The sequence below is a fragment of the Lynx rufus genome, unplaced genomic scaffold (assembly GCF_022079265.1).
Source record: "Lynx rufus isolate CCGP_SWC_20201006 ecotype Redwood Valley unplaced genomic scaffold, mLynRuf1.p SCAF_21, whole genome shotgun sequence".
NCBI lineage: Eukaryota > Metazoa > Chordata > Mammalia > Carnivora > Felidae > Lynx > Lynx rufus.
In genome coordinates, this window is record NW_025814836.1 from 5,724,664 (window position 1) to 5,737,393 (window position 12,730).

Consider the following 12,730-nt stretch of genomic DNA (forward strand, 5'->3'; position numbering starts at 1 on the left):
GACCCGCCTCATGTCAGACCTTGGAGGGGAATCCACATCCCTCCAGAAGGGAGGATCAGAACGTCTTCTGAAACTCCCGGCCCGTGGTCCTCCAGTGCGTCCACTTAGACCGCACTGGGCACTACCAGAATTTCAGAAATGAGCTCACACAGAAAAGATGGAATGAACATACACTAACTGTGGCCAGTCAGGCTGTCCAGGTTGGGGGTCTCTCGGGGGTCTTGGGGATCCTGGGACAAGCCCCCAAATGTTTATGCACAGAATTCACGATCCCCACAGACCACCAGGGAGCTGAGTCCAATGCAAAAGGGAAGAGCCTTTATTCAAGCTAGCTCGAGCTCAATCCCCTACCTGCACCGATGCAGCGGTGAGATGCTAGAGAGAGCCAGCGAGTTTCAAAAGCACAAAGGTTTTATAGGGGTCTAGGGGCAGTTGGTGAGGTAATGGCTGTGGCCTTAGCCAATTGGCTGGGGAAGGGTCGTGGCCTCAGCCGATTGGCTGGGGAAGGGTCAGAGTCCCATTAGGCAGGTTGCTGGGTGTGTTTTGATCAGGAAGTTTGAACAGTGAGCGGGAGGTTACTCAAGGGGAGGAGGCGTGGTCTGAGGTTTCTGCGATTTTCCCAGAAAGGGGGCATGTCGGGGACATAGAAGACTTGAGTTCTATTCTTCCAAAGAGAGTTATCTCTCTATCATGAACTTGGTAGGATCTCAGGTGGGATCTCTTTCAGAGAGTTCCAATGATGAGTGGACTATGGCTGTCCTTAACCTGCTGTCCACACATCACCCTGTAATCACAGCTGTGGTTAGCATGCTGTGTGATGGCCCTGCCAGTCCTGGAATCCCAAAGCCTGTGCTTTATCTTAACACCTTCTGGCCCTAAGAGAAGAAGGCTTCCTGGAGACCTCAGTATAGATGATGCTAAACAATTATCCCTGACATGCTGGGGTAAATCCCTCAGGAATGGGCATCATAATGACTCTAAGATCTCTGAATGTCCCATCCTCCTTGTTCTGATCAGGTGTTCAACAATTGGTGGCAAACAACTGCCACCAAAAGGCAGGGGTCTTTTTGATTGTTTAAATATTTCTTACTTGTCTATAGGTATCTGTTGATCTCTCCCACTTTGCAGTCAGTTCTGGTGAAATTAACCTCTATCTTCCAATTCTCTCTTTATCCCTGAATTATTTGGGTTGCATTACACTTAATTAAGTGCCAACTAAGACAGACCCACAGGGATAAATCTCAATAAGTGGGGTCCTTTTCCAGGGAGTAAAACAGTTTATAGCCTGTTTTACATTATCTTACACAGATACAACAGTCTGACTTGGCCCTCTTGCAAGACCTTTGTTATAGGTGGCAAAACATCTCACAGGTCCTAGTGCCCCACCTTCAACAAAGGATAGTTCAGAAAGGTATGAGAGGAAATGGCTGAAGCTAGACCCAGGACCAGCAGCTGGGTGGTCAGAGTGTCCCATAACTAAGAGAGATTTTTGCAGAGATAGAGATAGACTGGGAATATCAAGAGTCACCTAGGGATCAATGTGATGGATCTCAGGGTGCTGTTTGTAAGCATCACTCATATGAATGGCCATGAATCACTCTTTTATGTGTCTCAGTTTCTCCTACTGGAAGTCTGAAATAAGCAGGGGGGCTTGGAGTACTGGAGTACTCAGAGTGTGTGTGCATGCCTGGGTCACCAGAAATTAATTACCATGAGAGGGAGTTCCCCATGGGACTAATGCACTTCTGGAGGAATGACCTTAGATACTTCCCCTAGGTTCTTAGTTGCTCAAGAAAACCTTTCTGTGGGAAGGAACAGGTGCCCCTTATTCTTTAGGAGTGAAAATAAGTGTCCCATAAATACTAACAGACTACTACTGTTCCCAGTAGATCAGGAAGAGAGAGTAGAACAAAGAAAATATGGTTCCTAAGCAACTCTCAGCACAAGGGAGGCGAGAGTTGAAGACTCGCCAATGAAGAGTGCTGCTCAATGTACGGTTATCTGGTCCTTCTGTGGTCACAAAAAAGATATTGCTGGGTGGACTGGGGAGACTCCCAGGCCCTGAGCTCTCCACCCAATTTGTCCCCTGGGACAGAGTATATACATATACACATATATATACGTATACATATACATATACATATACCATATACATGTATATGTATATGTATACATATATGTATATACATGTATACATTACACACACATATATCACATCTATTTATCTATCTATCTATCTATCTATCATCTATATAATATAGATAATGAAGATGTGATATATCTACCTATATATCTATATCTCTATCTATCTATCTATATCTTACTATTTTCAATAACATGGATGGAGCTAGAGAGTATTATGACAAGCAAAATATATCAATCAGAGGAGCAACAAATACCACATGATCTCACTCATACACGAAATTTAAGAAAAAAAGGAAATGAGCAAAGGGAGAGAGAGAGAGTTAAGACTCTTAACCATCGAGAATAAGTGGCTGGTTACCAGAAGGGAGGTTGGTGGGGTAATGGCTTAAATAGGTGATGCAGATTAAAGAGTGCACTTGTTGTATGGAACAACATATTGTTGTTGTATGGAACATACATATGGAAGTGTATGGAAGTGTTGAATCACTATATTGTACACTTGAAACTAATATTACACTGTTTGTTAACTGGAATTAAAAACTTGAAAAAAAAAACAAAGATGTGGCACACACACACACACACACACGCACATACACATACACACACTGGAATATTAGTTATCCATAAAAATAATAAAATCTTGACACTTGCAATGACAAGGATAGAACTAGACAGCATAATGCTAAATGAAATAAGTCAATCAGAGAAAGACAAATAAGATACAATTTCACTCATATCTAGAATTTAAGAAATAAAGAAATGAGGGGTATCTGGGTGGCTCAGTCATTTAAGCATCTGACTCTTCATTTTGTCTCAAGTCATGATCTCACAGTTCATGGGACTGAGCCCAGCATTGGGCTCTGCACTGACAGTGTGTATCCTGCTTGGGATTCTCTCCCCCGCCACACCTCTCTCTGCCCCTCCCCAGCTCGCCCTCTCTCTACATCTCTCAAAATAAAGAAATAAACTTAAAAAAAGAGAAACAAATGAGACAAGGGTATTAGAGAGAGAGAGAGAGAGAGAGAGAGAGACAAACCAAGAGACAGACTCTTAATTATAGAGAACAAACTGATCATTACCAGAGGGGAGGGGGTGCAGGTTGAGTTAAATAGGTGATGGGGATTAAGTAGTACACTTATGTTGAGGACTGGGTGATTTATGGAAGTGTTGAATCACTATACTGTACACCTGAAACTAATAAAACACTGACAATTAACTGGATTTAAAATAAAAAAAAATAAAAATAGGATCTTTGGGTCACTATGGTCATAGAAGTAATAAACTCATTGGACCATGCCAAATTTGCCAATAAGAGATATCCAAATCTAATGTTTTCCATTCTCTGTGAGCCTTAGCAGGAATCGCTGTGATGGAAGGATGGGCTCAGTGGCAGGCAATAAATACCCAGGTAAGGGGAGAGTGAACCCTGGTACAAATATATGGCTCTACAGGATTTTCCTTCCTGTCATTAAAGCAAGAAGTTAATTAGGCTTTAACAGGACGCCTGAAGCCATCAAAAGGTCAGTCAAGGCCCGTTATTAGGAAAGTTAGCAACCTGTGTTTGCCACATTCCACAAACAATCCTACAAAAAAGCCAGATGAAACTACCCAGGCCAATTCAAAGAAGGGCAGAAACCCTGACCAAGTAATGGAGAAAAGGAAAGAAACCTTGCTCTCAAAGTAATCCTCTCCTCAAATAATAATTGTTTTACCTCTGAGTTAACAACTGTAATACAAGATAGAAGACCCAAACCCCAGGCACAGCTCTCCCTTAAGCTCGCCTGCTCTCACATCTCTAAGTGTACCCTCACTTTAATAAACTTTCTCACTTGCACTGCTCAACCATTGTCTGTCCATTCTTGAATTCTTTCTTGCCAGGAGACCACAATCTTCCAATGAAGTCCCAGGGGGCAGATTGGGTGGAGAGCTCAGGGCCTGAGAGTCTCCCCAGTCCACCCAGCAATATCTTTTTTTGTGACCACAAGGGACCAGATAACTGTATGTTGAGCAGCACTCTTCATTGGTGAGTCTTCAACTCTTTCTTCCCTTGTGTTGAAGAGTTGCTTAGGAACCATACTTTCTTTGTTCTACTCTCTCTTCCTGATCTACTGGGAACCAGGCTGGTAGCATTTATGAGAGACTGATTTTCACTTCTAAAGAACAAGGAACACTTGTTCCTTCCCACAGAAATGTCTTCTTGGGCAACTAAGAAGCTAGGGGAAGTATCTAAGGCCATTCCTCAAGAAGTGCTCTCAGCACTTGCAATGATATCAAGGGACAAGATGACCTTTTCTTCTATCTTGTAGGAGATAACAGACCTAAACAGATTAAAGATGATATAGTCTTCACCAAATTCATATCTGGAATTTAGTAATTCAAGGGCAATGACAGATGCATCTCCAGTCACAGGAAGTTTTCTTCCCACTTCTTTGAAGGTCACCACAAACTTGTCAGAGTGAGTCCTATGAAGTATATTGGTGATTTTACCACAAATTCCAACAAGTGTAACTTCTTTCTCTGCTGCTGTGAATGTGGCCACCTCAGTTTTCATCTGTTTAGGAACTGAGGAATGAATACTACCACAGAACCCTCAATCTGAGGACATATCAATAAGAAGGTGTTTCTTCTTGTCTTCAGGCACCTTAATAAGTATCAGCTTTTTCATAGAGGGCCAAAGATCCTACTTCAATACACTTGAGCTGGTTTTAGCTCCCTATCTGCTTGGGTATATGTTGCTGCTGGAACCATTTTCATAGACTTGGTAATTTTCTGGATGCTTTTGATTGACTTTAATTACCTGGCAATGTTGCATCCACACAACTCCTGAAACAATGCTACGGGTACCAGTGACAGTCACAGCAAAAGTTTATTGCAATGAGAGGCAAGGCCGACCGATCGGGACAGACACTCTTAATAAGAGTGCGGCCTCGAACAGCCTGGGTACAGAGTTTTTATAGCCAACCACCTCATCTTATCATCACCTGGGAACAGAACAAAGAAATAGTTCCCAGATGGGGGTGGAAACAGTTCAGACCTTCTGCTGTTAAGCCACAACCAGTTGACCACCTTGACCCTGCCTCCGGCGCCACTTTTTCAAAGTTCTCAACATGCCCTTGCCCCAATCCAATCAAACTCTAATCCAGTTGATTTTCCTTGAACTTTTGTCCCCTTGATTGATAGGACAAGGCTGTTATCTCTTAACCTATCGTGTCAAAACAAAGCTGTTCTTTCTCAAGGCTACAGGTTAGCCCTACAATTTAACCCTACAGGCAGTACATTTTAAAGTTGCCATTTTGAACTTGGATCCATTGCATCTACACAGCCCAGGCCAATAGCCCAGTGATGCTCATCTGAGAGAACATGGTTGTACCAGACATGATGAAGGTAATTCAGATAGGCCTCTGTGGTTCTCTTTTTTAGTGGTGTTGTTATCTGCTTTTGGTATCAGGGCAATGCTGGACTCGTAGAATGAATTTGGAAGTTTTCCTTTCTTTTATGCTTTTTTTTTTTTTGGATTACTTTGAGAATAATGGCATTAACTTTCTTTCAGTATTTGGTAGAAATAATCTGTAAAGCGATTTGGCTCTGGGTTTTTGTTTCGTGGAAGTTTTTTGATTACAGATAGAATGTTTTTTGCAGGTTATGAGCCTAAGTTTTCATTCTTTTCTTTTCTTTTCTTTCTTTCTTTCTTTCTTTCTTTCTTTCTTTCTTTCTTTCTTTCTTTCTTTCTTTCTTTCTTTCTTCTTTCAATTTAGATACAAGTTAATTACCATATAGTGGAGCATTGGTTTCAGGAACAGAATTTAGTGATTCATCACTTACATATAATACCCTGTTCTCATCCCAAGTGCCATCTTTAATTCTCATCACCCATTTAGCCTATCCCCCCACCCATCTCCCTTTCATCAACCCTCAGTCTGTTCTCTATACTCAAGAATGTCTTATGGCTTGTTCCTCTCTCTGTTTTTTTTTTTTAAGTTTATTTATATATTTTTGACAGAGAGAAAGCGCATTGGGGAGGGGCAGAGAGAAGGAGATAGAGAATCCCAAGCAGGCTCCACTGTGCTGTCAGTGAAGAGCCAAATGTGGGCCTTGAACTCTGGAACCATGAAATCATGACCTGAGATGACATCAAGAGTCAGACACTTAACTGACAGAGCCATCCAGGCACCCTTCCCTCTCTTTTTTTTTTTTTTATCTTGATTTATTTTTCCTTCCCCTTCCCTATGTTCATCTGTTTTTTTTTTTAAGTTCATTTATTTATTTTAATATATATAATGGAATATTACTCAGCCTCTTGGTGTAGGCAAGTTGCTTGTGCTGGTCTTCTGGTGGAGGGCCTGCTGCATGGATTCTCAGGCTGATTTGTTTCAGTGGAAATGTGCCTCCAAGGTGCAGGGTGTGGGGTTTAGTGTAAGCGGCTCCAGCCTCCACTAGGTGGCGCTGTTTTGTTTCCTGAAGTTTTTCAGTGCTAGCGGGGAGGATGAACATGGATGCCCCCCCCCCACTCCAGCTCTGGAGAGTGGCCCCGCCCTGCCACTCTCTAGGAAATGGTCACAGAAGAGAAATCAATCACCCCTCTTGTATCCCCAGTTTTCATCAGAACACTGCATTCACCTTGCCTGTGTCCAAGCTTTTTTTTATTTATCTCAGGTGCACTACTGAGTTTCAAAACTCCAAATTTTAGGGATTGCCTGGTGTGGATCCACTCTGTTCCTTTGGGGGAGGGTCTCAGCACGTTTTTGCCAGCCCATGTGAAGTAAGTGGTCACAGGACTGCCCAATAGTTCACGGTTTATGTCAAAAACAGAGCAGAAATCTGGCGCCCCTGTGGGCACCAGTAACCCACTCCTATGCCTAGAAACAGCATAGCACATTGGGGCCACCTGTCTTTCTTGTGATACAGGGGATCCTCAGACCACGCTGTCACTCCTGGGATTCCTCCCCACTTCTCCACCTGAGCACCTTTAAACTAGATACATCCCCTACTGTAGCTGACTTCTAAAAGTTCAGATTTTGTGCTCCACTGCTTATAATACTTTGTGGTAGCCTCCGTAAGCAGGCTTCCTCAATGCCACCATACCTGCAGGTTTCTCTCCCACAAATCAACTCTCCACACCTCCTACTTTCCAGGAAATGCTCACCTTTTTACATGCAGACTTGCAGTTTTTGTTCTCTCAAACCTCTAATTGAGTTCTTTGGTGTTCAGAATGATTTGATAACTATCTAGCTGTGTTCAAGGGATGAGACAAACTTAGGATTTCCCTGCTTTTCTGTCATCTTAACTCCCCACCTCCCAGCCCGTCTGGCTTTTAAAGCCAAATGTTATAGGGATTGGTCTTCCACATGTGAGCTCCATGATTCAAGTGTCCATTTCTCTGCCTTCTTCACTCATAGCTAGCTCCTTCCCTCCTTCACACAGCACTCTTACACCTTTCTGACCTTCATAATGTTTCAGATGCAGATTCTTCTCTGTATTTACTCATGTAGTTCTGCCAGTGTTTGGATCACTCCTAAGGTTATTGACTTGAATGTGGATGATATCTAGTTGTAAATATGGGATGGGTTGTGCTCAGGGTTCACCTACTCTGCCATCTTCACAAGCTCAATCCTCTCTCTTATTTTTATTTTTATTTTTCTTTTGGTTTTATTTTTTTTCAATATACGAAATTTATTGTCAAATTGGTTTCCATACAACACCCAGTGCTCATCCCAAAAGGTGTCCTCCTCAATACCCATCACCCACCCTCCCTTCCCTCCCACCCCCCATCAACCCTCAGTTTGTTCTCAGTTTTTAAGAGTCTCTTATGCTTTGGATTTCTCCCACTCTAACCTCTTTTCTTTCTTTTTTTTTTTCCTTCCCCTCCTTCATGGGTTTCTGTTAAGTTTCTCAGGATCCACATAAGAGTGAAAACATATGGTATCTGTCTTTCTCTGTATGGCTTATTTCACTTAGGATCACACTCTCCAGTTCCATCCACGTTGCTACAAAGGGCCATATTTCGTTCTTTCTCATTGGCATGTAGTACTCCATTGTGTATATAAACCACAATTTCTTTATCTATTCATCAGTTGATGGACATTTAGGCTCTTTCCATAATTTGGCTATTGTTGAGAGTGCTGCTATAAACATTGGGGTACAGGTGCCCCTATGCATCAGTACTCCTGTATCCCTTGGGTAAATTCCTAGCAGTGCTATTGCTGGGTCATAGGGTAGGTCTATTTTTAATTTTCTGAGGAACCTCCACACTGCTTTCCAGAGCGGCTGCACCAATTTGCATTCCCACCAACAGTGCAAGAGGGTTCCCGTTTCTCCACATCCTCGCCAGCATCTATAGTCTCCTGATTTGTTCATTTTGGCCACTCTGACTGGCGTGAGGTGATATCTGAGTGTGGTTTTGATTTGTATTTCCCTGATAAGGAGCGACGTTGAACATCTCTTCATGTGCCTGTTGGCCATCCGGATGTCTTCTTTAGAGAAGTGTCTATTCATGTTTTCTGCCCATTTCTTCACTGGGTTATTTGTTTTTCGGGTGTAGAGTTTGGTGAGCTCTTTATAGATTTTGGATACTAGCCCTTTGTCCGATATGTCATTTGCAAATATCTTTTCCCATTCCGTTGGTTGCCTTTTAGTGTTGTTGGTTGTTTCCTTTGCTGTGCAGAAGCTTTTTATCTTCATAAGGTCCCAGTAGTTTACTTTTGCTTTTAATTCCCTTGCCTTTGGGGATGTGTCGAGTAAGAGATTGCTACGGCTGAGGTCAGAGAGGTCTTTCCTGCTTTCTCCTCTAGGGTTTTGATGGTTTCCTGTCTCACATTCAGGTCCTTTATCCATTTTGAGTTTATTTTTGTAAATGGTGTGAGAAAGTGGTCTTCTGCATGTTGCTGTCCAGTTCTCCCAGCACCATTTGTTAAAGAGACTGTCTTTTTTCCATTGAATGTTCTTTCCTGCTTTGTCAAAGATGAGTTGGCCATATGTTTGTGGGTCTAGTTCTGGGGTTTCTATTCTATTCCATTGGTCTATGTGTCTGTTTTTGTGCCAATACCATGCTGTCTTGATGATGACAGCTTTGTAGTAGAGGCTAAAGTCTGGGATTGTGATGCCTCCTGCTTTGGTCTTCTTCTTCAAAATTCCTTTGGCTATTCGGCGCCTTTTGTGGTTCCATATGAATTTTAGAATTGCTTGTTCTAGCTTCGCGAAGAATGCTGGTGCAATTTTGATTGGGATTGCATTGAATGTGTAGATAGCTTTGGGTAGTAATGACATTTTGACAATATCTATTCTCCCAATCCATGAGCAGGTAATGTCTTTCCATTTCTTTATATCTTCTTCAATTACCTTCATAAGCTTTCTATACTTTTCAGCATACAGATCTTTTACATCTTTGGTTAGATTTATTCCTAGGTATTTTATGCTTCTTGGTGCAATTGTGAATGGGATCAGTTTCTTTATTTGTCTTTCTGTGGCTTCATTGTTAGTGTATAAGAATGCAACTGATTTCTGTACATTGATTTTGTATCCTGCAACTTTGCTGAATTCATGTATCAGTTCTAGCAGACTTTTGGTGGAGTCTATCGGATTTTCCATGTATAGTATCATGTCATCTGCAAAAAGCGAAAGCTTGACTTCATCTTTGTCAATTTGGATGCCTTTGATTTCCTTTTGTTGTCTGCTTGCTGATGCTAGAACTTCCAACACTATGTTAAACAACAGCGGTGAGAGTGGACATCCCTGTCATGTTCCTGATCTCAGGGAAATAGCTCTCAGTTTTTCCCCATTGAGGATGATGTTAGCTGTGGGCTTTTCATAAATGGCTTTTATGATCTTTAAGTATGTTCCTTCTATCCCGACTTTCTCAAGGGTTTTTATTAAAAAAGGGTGCTGGATTTTGTCAAAGGCCTTTTCTGCATCGATTGACAGGATCATATGGTTTTTCTCTTTTCTTTTATTAATGTGACGTATCACATTGATTGATTTGCGAATGTTGAACCAACCCTGCATCCCAGGAATGAATCCCACTTGATCATGGTGAACAATGCTTTTTATATGCTGTTGAATTCGATTTGCTAGTATCTTATTGAGAATTTTTGCATCCATATTCATCAGGGATATTGGCCTGTAGTTCTCTTTTTTTACCAGGTCTCTGTCTGGTTTAGGAATCAAAGTAATACTGGCTTCATAGAATGAGTCTGGAAGTTTTCCTTCCCTTTCTATTTCTTGGAATAGCTTGAGAAGGATAGGTATTATCTCTGCTTTAAATGTCTGGTAGAACTCCCCTGGGAAGCCATCTGGTCCTGGACTCTTATTTGTTGGGAGATTTTTGATAACCGATTCAATTTCTTGGCTGGTTATGGGTCTGTTCAAGCTTTCTCTTTCCTCCTGATTGAGTTTTGGAAGAGTATGGGTGTTCAGGAATTTGTCCATTTCTTCCAGGTTGTCCAATTTGTTGGCATATAATTTTTCATAGTATTCCCTGATAATTGTTTGTATCTCTGAGGGATTGGTTGTAATAATTCCATTTTCATTCATGATTTTATCTGTTTTGGTCATATCCCTTTTCTTTTTGAGAAGCCTGGCTAGAGGTTTGTCAATTTTGTTTATTTTTTCAAAAAACCAACTCTTGGTTTCATTGATCTGCTCTACTGTTTTTTTAGATTCTATATTGTTTATTTCTGCTCTGATCTTTATTATTTCTCTTCTTCTGTTGGGTTTAGGCTGCCTTTGCTGTTCTGCTTCTATTTCCTTTAGGTGTGCTGTTAGATTTTGTATTTGGGATTTTTCTTTTTTCTTGAGATAGACCTGAATTGTGATGTATTTTCCTCTCAGGACTGCCTTCGCTGTGTCCCAAAGCGTTTGGATTGTTGTATTTTCATTTTCGTTTGTTTCCATATATTTTTTAATTTCTTCTCTAAGTGCCTGGTTGACCCACTCATTCTTTAGTAGGGTGTTCTTTAACCTCCACGCTTTTGGAGGTTTTCCAGACTTTTTCCTGTGGTTGATTTCAAGCTTCATAGCATTGTGGTCTGAAAGTATGCATGGTATAATTTCAATTCTTGTATACTTATGAAGGGCTGTTTTGTGACCCAGTATATGATCTATCTTGGAGAATGTTCCATGTGCACTCGAGAAGAAAGTATATTCTGTTGCTTTGGGATGCAGAGTTCTAAATATATCTGTCAAGTCCATCTGATCCAATGTGTCATTCAGGGCCCCTGTTTCTTTTTTGACCGTGCGTCTAGATGATCTATCCATTTCTGTAAGTGGAGTGTTAAAGTCCCCTGCAATTACCACATTCTTATCAATAAGATTGCTTATGTTTATGAGTAATTGTTTTATATATTTGGGGGCTCCCGTATTCAGCGCATAGACATTTATAATTGTTAGCTCTTCCTGGTGGATAGACCCTGTAGTTATTATATAATGCCCTTCTTCATCTCTTGTTACAGCCTTTAATTTAAAGTCTAGTTTGTCTGATATAAGTATGGCTACTCCTGCTTTCTTTTGGCTTCCAGTAGCATGATAAATAGTTCTCCATCCCCTCACTCTCAATCTAAAGGTGTCCTCAGGTCTAAAAGGAGTCTCTTGTAGACAGCAAATAGATGGGTCTTGTTTTTTTTATCCATTTTGATACCCTATGTCTTTTGGTTGGCGCATTTAATCCATTTACATTCAGTGTTATTATAGAAAGATACAGGTTTAGAGTCATTGTGATGTCTGTATTTTTTATGCTTGTAGTGATGTCTCTGGTACTTTGTCTCACAGGATCCCCCTTAGGATCTCCTGTAGGGCTGGTTTAGTGGTGACAAATTCCTTCAGTTTTTGTTTGTTTGGGAAGACCTTTATCTCTCCTTCTATTCTAAATGACAGACTTGCTGGATAAAGGATTCTCGGCTGCATATTTTTTCTGTTCATCACATTGTAGATCTCGTGCCAATCCTTTCTGGCCTGCCAAGTTTCAAAAGAGAGATCAGTCACGAGTCTTATAGGTCTCCCTTTATATGTGAGGGCACGTTTACCCCTTGCTGCTTTCAGAATTTTCTTTTTATCCTTGTATTTTGCCAGTTTCACTATGATATGCCATGCAGAAGATCGATTCAAGTTATGTCTGAAGGGAGTTCTCTGTGCCTCTTGGATTTCAATGCCTTTTTCCTTCCCCAGTTCAGGGAAGTTCTCAGCTATTATTTCTTCAAGTAACCTTCAGCACCTTCAGCACCTTTCCCTCTCTCTTCCTCCTTTGGGATACCAATTATGCGTATATTATTTCTTTTTAGTGTATTACTTAGTTCTCTAATTTTCCCCTCATACTCCTGGATTTTTTTATCTCTCTTTTTCTCAGCTTCCTCTTTTTGTATAACTTTATCTTCTAGTTCACGTATTCTCTCCTCTGCCTCTTCAATCCGAGCGGTTGTCGTTTCCATTTTGTTTTGCATTTCGTTTAAAGCGTTTTTCAGCTCCTCCTGACTGTTCCTTAGTCCCTTGATCTCTGTAGCAAGAGATTCTCTGCTGTCCTCTATACTGTTTTCAAGCCCAGTGATTAATTTTATGACTATTATTCTAAATTCACTTTCTGTTATATTATTTAAATCCT

General features: G+C 41.1%; 1 pseudogene; it reads right to left on the reverse strand.

Annotated features, from left to right (window-relative positions):
- Positions 1–4,384: 4,384 nt before the first annotated feature.
- On the reverse strand, positions 4,385–4,932 carry LOC124517423 (ATP synthase subunit gamma, mitochondrial-like; annotated as a pseudogene).
- Positions 4,933–12,730: the final 7,798 nt, after the last annotated feature.